The sequence below is a fragment of the Centropristis striata genome, chromosome 22, assembly GCF_030273125.1.
Source record: "Centropristis striata isolate RG_2023a ecotype Rhode Island chromosome 22, C.striata_1.0, whole genome shotgun sequence".
Taxonomy (NCBI): domain Eukaryota; kingdom Metazoa; phylum Chordata; class Actinopteri; order Perciformes; family Serranidae; genus Centropristis; species Centropristis striata.
In genome coordinates this window covers 9,102,214-9,116,656 of record NC_081538.1, presented here as the reverse complement: position 1 = coordinate 9,116,656, position 14,443 = coordinate 9,102,214, and the positions used below count along the sequence as shown (strand labels likewise).

Here is a 14,443-nt window from a genome sequence, read left to right as displayed (position 1 = left end):
CAGACTGATGCCTCTCTCCTGGTTCAGACTATCAGAGTTGTAACTTGCCTGACTGATAGATTGATGGGCCTTTTCTTTCATTCAATGCCAGCTGAGCTTTGCTCAAATGTCAACACCTGATTTATGGCTGTGTTGCCTACACTTGGCCTTGCTCTAGAAGCTCCTTTCAGTGGGTTAACTGATGCTGAGGGGACAGATCACACAACCGTATCTAGGTTAAAGCTGGCAACTCGAAGTGGGGGGGGGATCGATACAGCATAGTATTGCAAAATTTTGGGGCGGCTGTGGCTCAGTTGGTAGAGCGGGTTTCCCCCCAACCAAAGGGTTGGTGGTTTGATCCCTGACCATCGCAGCCTACATGTCGATCGGTGTGTGAATGAATTCCCAATGGTGGCAGGTGGCACCGTTTAGGGTCTCCTCTGCCACCAGTATGAATGTGTGTGTGAAAGGGTAGCGCAGTCTGTAGTGTAAAGCGCTCTGAGTGGTCCCAAAGCTACTAGAAAAGCGCTATATAAGTGCCGGTCCATTTACGATTTATTATTGCGATTCATGGCTGCCAAGTATCGATATTTAACGTAACATATTTACGGCTCACTTTACTGGAGATACAGGTATCATGTGAAACTAGAAGATCTAAGGAATCTATAGCCACCATGTGCTTCAGGATATCGTGCCTGCTGCAAAGTAAGCCTTTTTTATGTTTCATTCAAAAAAAATTCAGAACATTGATGCTTGTTGTTTTTGAAAGTTTGATAAAATGCTGCAGTTGTTGTCGTCCATACATGTCTATCAGTTCAGTTCAGTTTGACTGAATACTTTGTTGGTCAGTCTGTGGGTTTGACTCTCATTGTGGACAAATAAAAAGACTGAAGTGAGAAGAATACACTAAGAATTTTCTCTGATTTGACAAAACAATTCTTGATTGAATTGAATTTTGTAGACACAAAATGCAGTTAAACAGTTAAACGGCAATATATTGTATCGCAATACTGACCGCGTATCGCGAAATGCTTCACATCACAATAATATCCTATCGTGACCACATGAGAAGATGTGTTTCTGAGATGAACAGGATTAGAAGTATTTAGATACATTTTGGTGCATGAAGTCCTCTTTGAACCAACAGCATTGTAATGCAATGCAAGTGGAAGAACTACTCAGATCTTTTTCTTCAGTAAAACTAGTAATACTACAGTGTAAACACTTGTAACACTCTGTTACAAGTAAACTTCTGCTTTAAAAATCCTACTTAAAAGTACAAAAGTAATAGTATTAGGATAGAAATATACCAAAAAATACTTGTTATATAGAATGGTCTAATTCATAATTACATTATAATTAGTGACACATGTATGTGCATTAGAGTCTGACAGATATATCAGTTGACAGTTTTTCGTAAGATATTTGCTGATCAATCTGGTCTATATGCTGTCTGATAGGTGCCATTTTAAAAAAACTTTGTTTATTTAGCTATCTATTTTATTCATTTTTTTTCTTCTCAGTTATCATTTATAGAATTGGCTGATAATGGAATACATTTTTTGTATAATGTATATGTTTGTGTAAGTTTTATGTTGTTTATGAAAGCAGATTTCTGGGTGCAGAGTGGTGAAAAATTGGTGCACAATCCATATAAAACAGATCTATTTTCATTCCAGTTTTTAAAAAAAAGTACTATATTGGCCACCATATCGGTTATGGATACATTTTTTTCCTCTTAAATCAGTATCGGCCTCAAAAATCCCATATCGTTCAGGCTCGAATTAGGTGAAATTCATTACCTTAGATACTGCTGGAAGGTGTAATCTATTACAATATCTTAATTCATTAGTTGTTTTATATTTTGGACTAATAATTTAAATTTGCAAATGCTCCTCCAACTGCACGAGTCTGCAAATAAAGTCCCCAGTTCCTCACCATGCTGACAGCAGATAATATCTTTTTTAAATACTACATGCAGTGCTGCAATGTAAATAATTACATTTACTCAAGTGCTGTACTTATTTTGAGGTACTTGAGTATTTCAATTTTATGCTCCTTTATACATTTACTGAGCTACATTTCAGAGAAAAATGTTGTACTTTATGATTCACTACATTTGACATTTATTGTTACTAGTCACTTCATAGATTAAAAAAACAACATGATATGCTTATATGGTACAAGCATTACAACATTAAACTGAATCTGAAGTGTATTTGTTAATGATAAAAACAGATATAATATATAATATCTATCATATAACACTCTGAAACTCTGTCTTTTACTTTTGATACTTTGAGTACATTAAACTTATAATACGTCTGTACTTTATCACAAGTAAAAGTTCTGAAATTTAAACTTTTACTTCGGTTGGAGTATTTTTATTTCTTGAGTAACAGATCTGAATACTTCTTCCACCATCGACCAAATATCAGTTTCAGAGATGTCTTCCACTGCCTTAAAAGTTTGGCTTACAAAATGTGTTTTTCCAATGAGCAATACCAACATATTTCCCTTTAAAACACAGGCATGTAAAACTGAAACTATCTGAATGCCTAGACGCCACATCAATGAATTATTTGAGTTTTAAGATACAGAAGTTATAGAATGACCTTGTAGACGGAATCACAATCACAATTTGCTAGATTTGATTGAAAACTGCTCGGCTTAATTTCAAGGTGATGCTGTTTTAAAACTTTTAATCCAGAGGAGTAATTGTTTCCGCAAAATTCCACTGTTTAACCCAGCAGAAAGTATAATTCAAGTCTCCCGTACAGCTTTGTGGAGTGTCTTTGACAAGCTCAGTGCAGACAGACAAATGAGGTAACATGAGATTAACACTCTGTTGGTAGTTTCCTCCGGTGTGAAAGTCCAGAGTGCCGAGGTAAAGTGAAGTCTGCCAGGCTGTGTTTACATGATATATAAATATATTAGTTGCTTGTTGTGTCAGCAGCTGTCCGTCTCTCCTCCTCCTCCTCCTCCTCCTCTTCCTCCTCTAGCAGGATTGAATTGTCTGGTCTTATGGTGTTCCCTAGCAACCGTTATAGTTCTTCTCGTTTACAATCTTCTCAATGTATGTGTGCCCACGTTTGCCTAAAACTGTCCCTGATCTGGCAGAATATGTTACACAACCGACCTCTTTTATTTTGAGCTGTAACTGGGCTGTTCGACAGTAGATAGTGTAATGCACTAAAACTGTTTGACTTTGAAGTTTTCCGTGTCTTGTTTTGAAGCTTCGGCTGTCTCGCTCAGTTTATGATCCTACCGTGTGCCAGGATGAGCCATCTTCTTCTACAAACAGCTGCAGCGTGCCAAGAGGAGTGTGTACAACTCGGATCACCTTGTTTTCTTATGGATGCTTTGTTTTTTTTAAATGCAGTTTACCCAATGGGCAGGAGATGCAAATATATAAAACCGGTTAAGTAACAAGCTGCCAGTAAATGTTATGATAATCTATGAGGATGCAGCAGCTCCAATGATCAGGGAGGATTATGGGACATTGTCCCCGGGAGGACAGACATGCAAAAGGCCTCACCACCTTTCTGGATAAGACCAAGACACACTTTGTAGTCACCAAGCATCTTTTCATGTTTTTTGTGTCTTTAATAATAATAATAATAATAATAACACATTTAATTTATATAGCGCTTTTCTAGACACTCAAAGTAATTTTATGTTTCTTTTGTAGTTGCTGTGTGTCTTTTTTTTTGTCAATTTGTGTATTTTTTTTGGTAGTTTTAGTATTTTTGGTGTCTATTTTTTGTCATTTTGTGCCTCTGTATTTATTCTTTTGGCTTTTTTGGTCATTGTTTTGACGATTGTCTCTTTGTACTTGTCTTAGGGTTTTTTTGGTACTTTTGACTCTCTTTGTATTCATTTTGTTATTGTTTCAGTTGTTTTGGCCATTTCACATCTACATAGTAATTCTGTGGCTTTTTATGTTCACTATTTTGGTGTTTTTTGCCTCTTTGTGTTTATTTTGTTTCTATTTTGGTCATTTTGCTTTTATTTATGGCCATTATGTGCCTTTTTTGTCACTGTTTTCATGAGTTTTTTGTAATTATGCTTTTTTGGGGTCATTTTTTGTCTCTTTGTAAGTTGTTTTGAGTGTCTATAAAGTAATTCTGAGGTTTTTTTGTCACTGTTTTGATGTTGTTTTTTGTTGTCTATCAGTTTGGGTCTTTTTTTTTTTACTTTTGCCTCCTAGTATTCGTGTTTCTATTTTGGTCATTTTGCATCTATTTATATTCATTCTCTGCCTTTTTTTGGTCACTGTTTTGGTGTTTTTTTGGCTCTATGTAGTCATTTTGTGTCTTTTTGGTTATTTTTGTCATGTTGCATTTCTTTGTTGTCATTTTGGTCATTTTGTGTCTCTTTTGGTTGTTGTTTTGGTCATTCATCTTCCTGCTGACCGCTGTCATCTTACCTGGGTCAGCTCAGGATAGTTGGATCCAGCTGTTTCACATCATAGTAATCAGTGATGTAGCTCTCTGACCAATTTAGGACCACTATAATGTAAACAGTAACAGTATGGAGTCTGTATCTGTATCTGGTGGCTGTCAAAGAGACATTGTGGCTCTATAATATATCCTGGGCAGTACAAACTGGTTTTAAAGTACACAGTCCCCAGAGAGGGCTTGGCGTGGATCCTAAAAATGTAAGATGACACTGAAACATATCAAGTGTTTTGTCTTGAACAATTTTAGCTCATTATTTGTTTTCATACACACTAGTTTCAAAAAACGGTAGTGAAAATAATAAAGCGCCTGAAAGTATTTCACACTCCATAGTGGTATGCCTGTAATGTCACGCTGTAAAAACCATCCGTCATCACGTCTCCTCATTGACAAGAAACGGCCCAACAGTTGACACAGTGGTGTTGCTCTCCACAGATCTCTGCCAGTCGGTTAGTGTGTGTGGGGACACACCTGCACACACACATCCTATTTGTCCAACAGCCACTGTGAATGTCAAACAACAGGCCTGTGCCCACAGTGTCTGTACAGTGTAAACTTAAATCCTCTAGATCAACAATAAGATGTTTGAAAAGATAAGTTTTGGTCGTTACACCCACAGAGAACAATAACTCATTTAAATCAGTGAGCTTGTTAGGTTTCTGCATTCACACAGACACAGCAACACACTGTTGATAAAAAACCGTCTTTGTCTTAACTGGTCCCAGCTGTTCCTCAGGACTCGTCACCATTACAGTACATTACATACAGTACAGTACATTAATTAGTCTTAAGAGCCAATGCACTGCAAAAAAGCCAACTTGTATTTTTTGGCCTAAAACAGTGATTTAAGTTGGTAAAACTTGGAAATATAAATTATTGACATTTAGGGCAATTATGTAAGTTAGCACAACAAAGAAAGCCAGTTGTCTGCTCAAAAACAAGTTTGTGAGTTGTTGTTACTTATATCTTTAAGTTGGGGTTCACAACAAGGGACAATAGTTCTGCTAACTCTTATTTCTTTGTTGTGAAATGCAGGAAAGCGGTTAAATTCGGTCATTAGCGAAAGCTAGCGGCTAACTGATCCTAGCGGCTAACTGATCCTAGCGGCTAACTGATGCTAGCGGCTAACTGATGCTAGCGGCGCTGCTTGTTACAGCTACAAGAGTAGCCATTAGCGTATGAATGCTAACTCAAAATTGTGGTCGCAACATTAGCTGACATTTCATAGGCGTTACAATCGTGCCAATTCAGCACATTGCAGAAGTAAGGATTAAAAGTTATTACAATGTTAAATTATAAGTTAGTACAATTTACAGTTGAGTTGACAAAAATCTGAATTCAGAGTTGAGCAAACTCAAAAAGAAAACTTAAAATATTTAGTTTAATTGTCCAACTTAAAATTTTATCGAAGTTTGTTGCTTTGAAATTTTGAGTTCACCCAACTTTTCTTTTTTTGCAGTGTGCCCCTTGGCCTGGATGAGTGTTACATTTATCATGTGAAGAAACTACATGAATGCCCTTTTTTCCCCACACAGTGCTGATGACCTGAAGGTGCCTTAGGGTGAGCTACACATGAATACACCATAGCAGTAAATGCCAAGCTCCGAGGTTCGACTCTTCACACTTTTTGTTAAAAATGATGGTCACAATGTTTAAATATTTAACCTATAAGAACCCAGACCCAGTTATCCTTAAAGGAAAGTTATGGGGGATATTCCAGCAGTTCTGATGTGTTTTCAAAAACACTATCCCTAAATGTCAAAGATCTGTGATGTGACATAAACATTACATTGGGCGCTTATAGTATTTATGTTTATAATATTTCGTATTTTAAAATAAAAAAAAAATAGACACAAATTTGCCTTTTTCTCTGCATCTCCACAACATCTATCAAAATTGTGACATTATTAGTTCTGTTTAACAACAAATTATTTTTTAGATTTTTTTAAGTAGCATAATAATAAATCGATAATAAATAAATACAAATAACCATGTGTCCTTTTGTTTATCAAAATTGTGACTTTAATTTGTTCAGGAAATATGGTCAAAACAAGTTAAATGCAATACTGGATACCGTATTAACGGATTAGAATTGTTAAATGGGTTTAAACTAAGCCTAGTAGCAAAAAATAGAAGACTTAACGTGTTTGTTACACGGGTGTCACCATGGGTTCTTATTGGTTAAACAGAGACCCCTCATTTGACAAAGTGTGTGAGACTGCTAGTGGTGGTTGTTGATGACAGGGTCTTAATGTGTGTGAGACGTGCTCCGTCTGTCCCAGATTGGAACTGAGTGATGTTGGAGGGGTGAGGTCAAAATGTGATGTGGAGTGGTGTGTTTGACATCATGTGTGTGTCTGCTGTGTCCACATGTCCTGTGTCCATGGCAGAGAAACATCTGTGTGTCATATCTGACAGAGGAAACATTCAGAAACATCAAGTTTAATCCACATTATACATGTCCACTGAGTCCAGTGGTGGAATGTAACAAAGTACATTTACTTGAGTTTTTTTTTCTTTCTGTGCCGCTTTCTACTGTTGTGGCAATTTTGACAACTGCACTAAGTTAATGGGTGAGCTGACCAAACACAAAGCACTCAATACTCTGTTCGGCAAGTTTTATTAGCACATTCGTATTCCATACACCGCACAATTCCGAATGGCTCTTTTACAGTACAACAAAGTCCCATACACCGCTCGATGTATATCTGTTGTAGTTCCCAGCATTGATTCTTCAGCAAGCCTCAATGTGGCCCCTATCTTCCCGCCTTTTACATCACATCAGGACAGAGCCCACTGGTCTACATGTTCCCCTCTCTCATGGGCTGCGGTCGAATAGTCAAATTTGCTTAGGAACCTTCCTAACTGAGTGAAATGACCCGGAAGTATTATCGTAGCCGCCATGATAAGAGCTGTTCGAATTCTCTAACTGTTAAGGAAAGGAGCTTCAATGCTTCCTTTAGTATCTCCTTTAGCATAGGATACACCGGACCATCCTTTACGAAAGGAAAGGAGGTAATGCCGTCCCATAATTCCTTGCGGTAGCAGCATATAAGGCCGACGTCATCAACATTTGCCGTCGCGTGATGACGTAGACTGAGTGTAAGTGCAGTCGGATTCTCTAAACACCGCGATCGTCTTCTCCTAACTCCTCATGAATTCTCCTTCTCATCGTTCCTTGACCTCGTGACGTTTTCCATTGAGGTTAAGGAAAAGTGGTTAGGAAAGGACTTAGGAGCTGATTTTTTTGACTATTCGACCGCAGCCATGGTGTTATCAGAGTTAAGTTCACAGAGTGAGTTCCCACAATGCCTTGCGTCTTGAATATCAAGTAGGTCGCCGCCTACTTCATGTCCCACCATGCAGGAGACACCAAATTTCCTTCACACTACTTCAACTCCACTGCACCTCAGAGGGAAATATTATACTTTTTACTTGACTTATCTTTATTTGACAGCTTAAGTTACTTTACAAAGCTAGAGTTTTGCACACAAAAGATACAAAGCACTTATAAAATATAATGTTTTTGATGTAGATTAAACTTCCCAACAGTTTAGGTAGCCTACAGCTGAAACAATTAGTGGGAGTTGATTTAAACTAATTTCCTACACAGTAATCATTTACATTTTTTTCCTCGTACAAAATTGTCATAATCCCAGCTTCTCAAATGTGAAGATTTGTTTGGTTTCTCTTTTTTAGTTTGAAAAAAATTAGACCTAAACTCCTTGTGATTTTTCAGCCTTTTAACTCTTTTTTTTTGTAGAGTTGACAGTAGAGAGGTGACAGGGAGTGACATGGAATAAGGGTCCCTACTAGGGCCCAAACTGAGGGGGACACTGCAGTTCAATTAGCACCCCAAGCTCTTAGACCATCAGGATACCCCATAAAAATGTACAATTAATCATTCATTGCATTTATTATTGCACAGCCATATATGTCCGCAAAAACAGTCCATCAAGATACCAAACGAGCCAGTGATAGAGTGATATAGTGGTGGAGCTGTTATTTGTTGTTTTCTCTGCATCTCTTTCACCAAGCATCTTTTCATGTTTTTTGTGTCTTTAATAATAATAATAACACATTTAATTTATATAGCGCTTTTCTAGACACTCAAAGTAATTTTATGTTTCTTTTGTAGTCGCTGTGTGTCGTTGGGATTTTTTTGGTCGTTTTAGTATTTTTTTTGTCATTTTGTGCCTCTTTGTATTTTTTCTTTGGCTTTTTTGGTCATTGTTTTGATGATTGTCTCTTTGTACTTGTCTTAGGGTTTTTTTTTGGTACTTTTGACTCTCTTTGTATTCATTTTGTTATTGTTTCAGTTGTTTTGGCCATTTTACATCTATATAGTAATTTTGTGGCTTTTTATGTTCACTATTTTGGTGTTTTTTGCCTCTTTGTATTTATTTTGTTTCTATTTTGGTCATATACATCCGCAAAAACAGTCCATCAAGATACCAAACGAGCCAGTGATAGATGTGCTAAAGCAAAGTTTAAAAATATCCTTGCAAATAAAAAAAAATAAAAAACCAACTCCTTCATTGATGAAAATATATTATACGTAAATAAGAAATATATTGAAGTTTAGAAGATTGTCTGGATACTGGCAAACACACTTTCCATGTATATTGGAGGAATACAGAGAGGTTTTATCAGACACAAAAACAGAACTCTGCAGGGTTTCTGTTTATTTCACACATTTCTGTCTGCAGGTCCCGCTGCTGCCGGTCGTTTAAACGGGGTCGCTGTAGATTCGGTTTTATCTCTCTTTCTTTCTGCACTGGACTGGCACCGACTAACTGATAGTGGAGGAGAAAATAAGAGGTCTCACTCTGATGTATTCTCCGTCTACCAAACATAGCGTATAGAGACTGGAGTCTCCCTCCCACTGCAGCCATGCATTTTAGACCAATATTGATTTAAATCTGCAGCAGGATGGCCTTAAGGGAAACATGACAAGAGAACAGAGTAAAAATAGCAGACATCACCATGAAACACCCAGTTTAATATTTTAAGTTATATCAAAAAATCTAATTATCAGTTTAAACATGTAAATGAGGCATGATGTTATCCTAAATGCTGGTAAATTTACGGGAAACCTACAGACTTAAAGAGATAAAGTGTGAACAATTAAAACCCTAAATGTGTATTCTGAGTGTTTCTTTCCACTAGGCAAAATCTTTTTTTATAATTCTGCATCTCTTTGTACTTGTTTTGGTCATTTTGCCTGTCTTTATATTCATTGTGTTTCCTTTTTGGTTATTTTGGTCATTTTGCATTTATTTATAATAATTTTGTGTCTTTGGGTCTCTTTGTTATTTGTCATTCTGTAATTTTTTTGGTCACTGTTTTGGCAGGTTTTTTGTCACTTTGTATTAATCATGTTTCTTTTTTGGTTATTTTGGTCATTTTGTGTTGTTTTGATGTCATGTTCTTTGTCCTTTGTAGTTGTTTTGAGTCTCTTTGTAGTTGTGTGTCCTTTTTCAGTCGATTTAGTTTTTTGGTGGTTTTAGCATTTTTTTGGTCTTTTTGAAATGTATTTTGGTCATTCCGCAACTCTTCCTAAAAATTACCCAAAGCATTAAGTTTTTTCTTGTCACGTTTCACCTTAAGCTTTATAAAAGTAGCAACACTTTTTTTATGTTTTTATTTTCTAAGTATACATACAAAGTCCATTGGACATCCTTGCAAGAAGTCGAACCCTAGCTCATAGGAATGAATGCAGTTCCTCTTTGAGAAATTCTGAAAACAAAATATTAAAAGACACACATGTGTAAGCCTTAATATGCTTTGACATATCCATTTCTATAAAGGGTGAGCACTGAAGCTGGGAATAAACAACACACCCACATATGTGGCATGGATCTGGAAAACGTCCCAGAATTTCGCTAACTAGTGAATCATCCTCTGAAATTACAGACGATCTCTGACAGCGGCTGGTGAGGAGCGGAGGATCCGTGAGGACCACAGCTTGCTGCTGCAGCGGCTGAGGGGGACGGACACACACCGGCCGGGCACGCTCCCTCAAACACACACACACACACACATACACACCTCATCATTTTCTACAGCATCAACACACACACTCTGCTGGGGGAGGAAACAGGAGCCGGTCTGCAGCAGACGGTGAGTTAAACATACCTCTCTCTCTGATTTCTTTTCTTTTTTATTGAAGATGGAGATCGCTTTTTTTTTTTTTTTTTTTACCTCTGTTGTCTTCAGTATGAACATATGTCGCTTGGTGCAGTGGATGTGTCAAGTCGGTGCATTACCAGCATTCATATGCACCATGACTAGGATGACCAGGTGCAAATAATACAGCAATATGGACGCCGATTGTCGTGTTTTTTGTAAGAAAAAAAAAATCTGGATTCTGCTGAGCATCATTGCAGCTTCACCGCGGTGCATGCACTGCATCCTGAAGAGCAAAGCAGAGGGAGGGAAGCAATGTGTTGATCGGCCGCTGTATTGAATGGATGTATTCAGTGGTGTTGCAGCAGCAGCAGCAGCATTAGGAGGTTTGTGCTTATTGTTGCTGCCGCCGGCCGGTGCAGGCCCCGCAGGCTGAGCGGATTATTTGATGTCTCCCAGTGATGCTGCCAGATGTAGCTCAGCTCCTCGAGCTGTCAATCCAAGTGTTCTGACTCCAAGACGGGCAGACTAAGGCCTCGTTTGCACATATTAGATGTGGAGATATGAACAGTCAGCAGGTGTCCATTGATCAGTATAGGGGGTGGGTGCAACAGCCTCTTTTTTTTTTATTGACCAACGTTTTTCATGGTTTATTCCATAAAATCAATTACAGGGTTCCCTGAAGGAACATTAATTGATATTTTTTTATCTAATAGAGGCATATATGTCTTTCTGCATGTCTCTAAAAGCATAAAGGTGTTAATTAAAGGCAGAGAGGAGTGGATAACATTCAAGGTTTACTCAGCAGTTGAAGTTGACATTGGATTGGTTACACTCACACATGATTCATCTTGTGGATTTGAAATGTCTAAAGGAACCCTGAGCCGAATCATCATCAACATTTGCAGTCAGTGTCGGTGCTGAAAGGATTATTCAATTAATCGATTCATTATTTTAGTTCATTTTCAAGCAAAATAGCCAAACACTCTCTGGTTTTAGCTTCTAAAATGTCAGGATTTGCTGCTCTTCTTCATCACATGCAATAGTAACGTGGACAGTCTGGCTATTTTCATGCATCTATCAATTAGACACCGTGATACATCAGTTGTAGTCAATTGAAGCCCATGTCAAGACAGAAGCAATATGCATTAAGATTGTGACAATACACAACAGAATTAATACGCACGCTGATATGAATGTGACATACTATGTGTGTCCCTTATTGCTGCATCATATTATATACTAAAGCATTACTAAAGTTTTCGATAAACAGGCTAGTGGTTTAATTCCATTTGTTGCTACATGAGTTTTGCAGAACACGTGTGTGTTTTTCTGATTGGTGATAAATAACCTTGGTGATATTATGTGCAGTTTACAGATGATAATATTATAAGAATCCCACTTTCTGATGATGCAGAGGTGTGAGTTGTTTCATGCAGTGTTAATATTTGCAGTCAGCATCTGCTGTTTATTGTAACACCGTGTATTCTGCAGCATGTTCACTTTGACCCTCAACCATGCAGCGTTCACTTGCTTATATAAACTACGTGCAGCTTTGTATTGACTGCTGTGAGTGTGTAGCCTTCTGGTGTGTTGTGCAAACCCGAAGCTGCACCACAATGCTAATATCATCCTGTTTAACTACATTCTGAGAGTTCCAGTCAGCAGTTCGTACTGTACTCTTGTATTCAGGAGGAGCTGAGAGGTGGCATGTCATATTCTCACTGTGTCTGTGTTTTCCTCCGTTAGAAGCCTCTCAGCACTTATATTATGACCTTTTATCTGTGAATCACAAAGAAAATGGGTCTAGATGTGACACTAATGGGCCTTTTTCACAGAATACATGGTAATATGTCGCAGGAGGAGAAGCACAGGTGTAAACAATCAGATGAAATAATGGCTGAATCCCATTAAGACACTTGAACAGAGCGGAGCCGTCGTTAATGTTATTAGTAACACCTGTGCTCTTCCTGCTAATGGTGGAGTCAAATGCTGTATCCCAAAGTCAAAGAAGGATCCTCAAACTGCTGAATTTGAAGGATTCTACGTCATCGACATCTGCTGAAGGACTGTCCCAATGTCCAGGGTCCTTTTTCCCCAAATTCCAAGGATGCATGTCTGTATCCTCCGTGCACCCCGAGTACCTATAAAGCATTGCACACACCGGTCTCCCGGGAGATTTAAAAGCATGTTAGCGAAGAAACAGTGACACTGGCGGCGTATTATGAATTTAAATATTTAAGTATTTTCAGTTTACACTGAATATTTGTTATCACATAACTTACAAAACTTGTGTTCAAAGTCAAGCAAAACATATGCATACAAAGGAAACAAATGCCAGGATATTTAGCTAAAAGATAATAAAAGTCATCTTTACACATTGCCAGTTAAGCTGGCAAGAGCTGCAGCTTGCTGCGAGAAAAAAATGCGCAGATTTATGAGATTTAAAGTGGCGAATATGCGAGAAAAAAGTAGCTTTTTTCCCTCTTTTTTCTCGTAAATCTGCGACTTTTTTGGCACAGATTTGCCACTTTAAACCTGTGACTTTTTTCTTGTAGATTTGCCACTTTAACCTAGTAAATTTGCAACTTTTTTCTCGAAATATTACCTGAAGTTACCAAATACAGTTCTTTGCCTGATAAAGGGTTAATCGTAAAAAACATATTTTTTCTAGTTTATCTGAGCGTTTGATCAGTTAGAACGGGCATGTCCAAACTATTCCACAAAGGGCCGTGTGGCTGCAGGTTTTCGTTCCAACCAAGCAGCAGCACAGCAGACTTGACTCAGTTAATCAACTGATCTCAGTCTTCAGACAGCTGGTTGGTCAAACTGTGTGCTTTTGCTTGGTTGAAACGAAAACCTGCAGCCACACGGCCCTTTGTGGAATAGTTTGGACACGCCTGAGTTAGAAGTACATCAACATATAATGAATGCTGTGGCATGTAATGGTATGGCAGGTATAGTGTGAATTGGCACCACGATCACCGCTGGCGAGCTTTTTCATCCCAAGAGACGTCGTAAATGTCCACGACGTGTCCTCAGTCTCCTGACGACTCTGCAGACTCGCCATGGCAGAGCAGCACGGAGCCATTACTCACGGCAGACGCGGTGTCATCATCTCTCCCGTTTATCCACGGCCCATTAGACACGAGTCAGGTGATGGAGCTTATGGTGGGTTTAGGTTCTCGTCCTCATTCTGCCCACTGTCGCCTGAAGTGATGACACAATTTTCAGACTCGGCAGATGCACAATGTTGCTTTCAGGCTGTTTGGGGGATTAGGGTCGAGGTCAACTTCCTTTCATCTCACTCAGGTGGGATTGATACTGCACAACGCCAAAGAAAATGTACAGAAGTGACATGTTTATTGAAGAGTTGTTTTTTTGAAAACCAGTATATTTTGTGATTCTGATACATTGGCATACTATTACCAGTATTCTGCCCATTATTATATATATATATATATATATATATTATATTATAATCGATTAATGATCTGTTAAAAGTCATAATTACCTAATGTCCCTGGTGACAACTCCTGATTGCTTATTTTAGCAAACAGTTTTACACCCAAAAATTTACCCAAAGTTCTATAAAGATGAAATAGAACTAAATAGAAGAAAAGGTTGCAAATGCTCACATGTTAATGTTTCGATAAGAAACAATTGGTTGAGTATAAAAAAATAGTTTTGTTGATTGTCGGGATACAAAAATATGAGATTTTCACGCTAACTGACTCAGAAAATGTCACAGTTTAACGGTAAAACTCCAATAATATATCAATATTATTATCTGTTGCAATGATTGGACTGAAAACAAACACTTATAATCAAAACCATTAAAAAAAATGAAATATGTATAAGAAGTCTCCCTTTTG

At 37.9% G+C, this 14,443-nt stretch overlaps 1 protein-coding gene across 4 annotated transcripts in view; it reads left to right on the top strand.

Moving 5' to 3' along the window:
• Positions 1–10,376: 10,376 nt before the first annotated feature.
• The window catches only part of nrcama (neuronal cell adhesion molecule a), a 73,374-nt gene continuing 69,307 nt past the window's right edge, over positions 10,377–14,443 (top strand). For 3 of the 4 annotated variants that reach the window (XM_059326114.1, XM_059326117.1, XM_059326115.1), the window contains exon 1: positions 10,480–10,562. The gene's annotated coding sequence lies outside the window, so the exon portion shown is untranslated. Of the gene's footprint in view, positions 10,563–14,443 lie in introns of all 4 variants that reach the window. The other variant, XM_059326116.1, reaches the window with a different exon arrangement.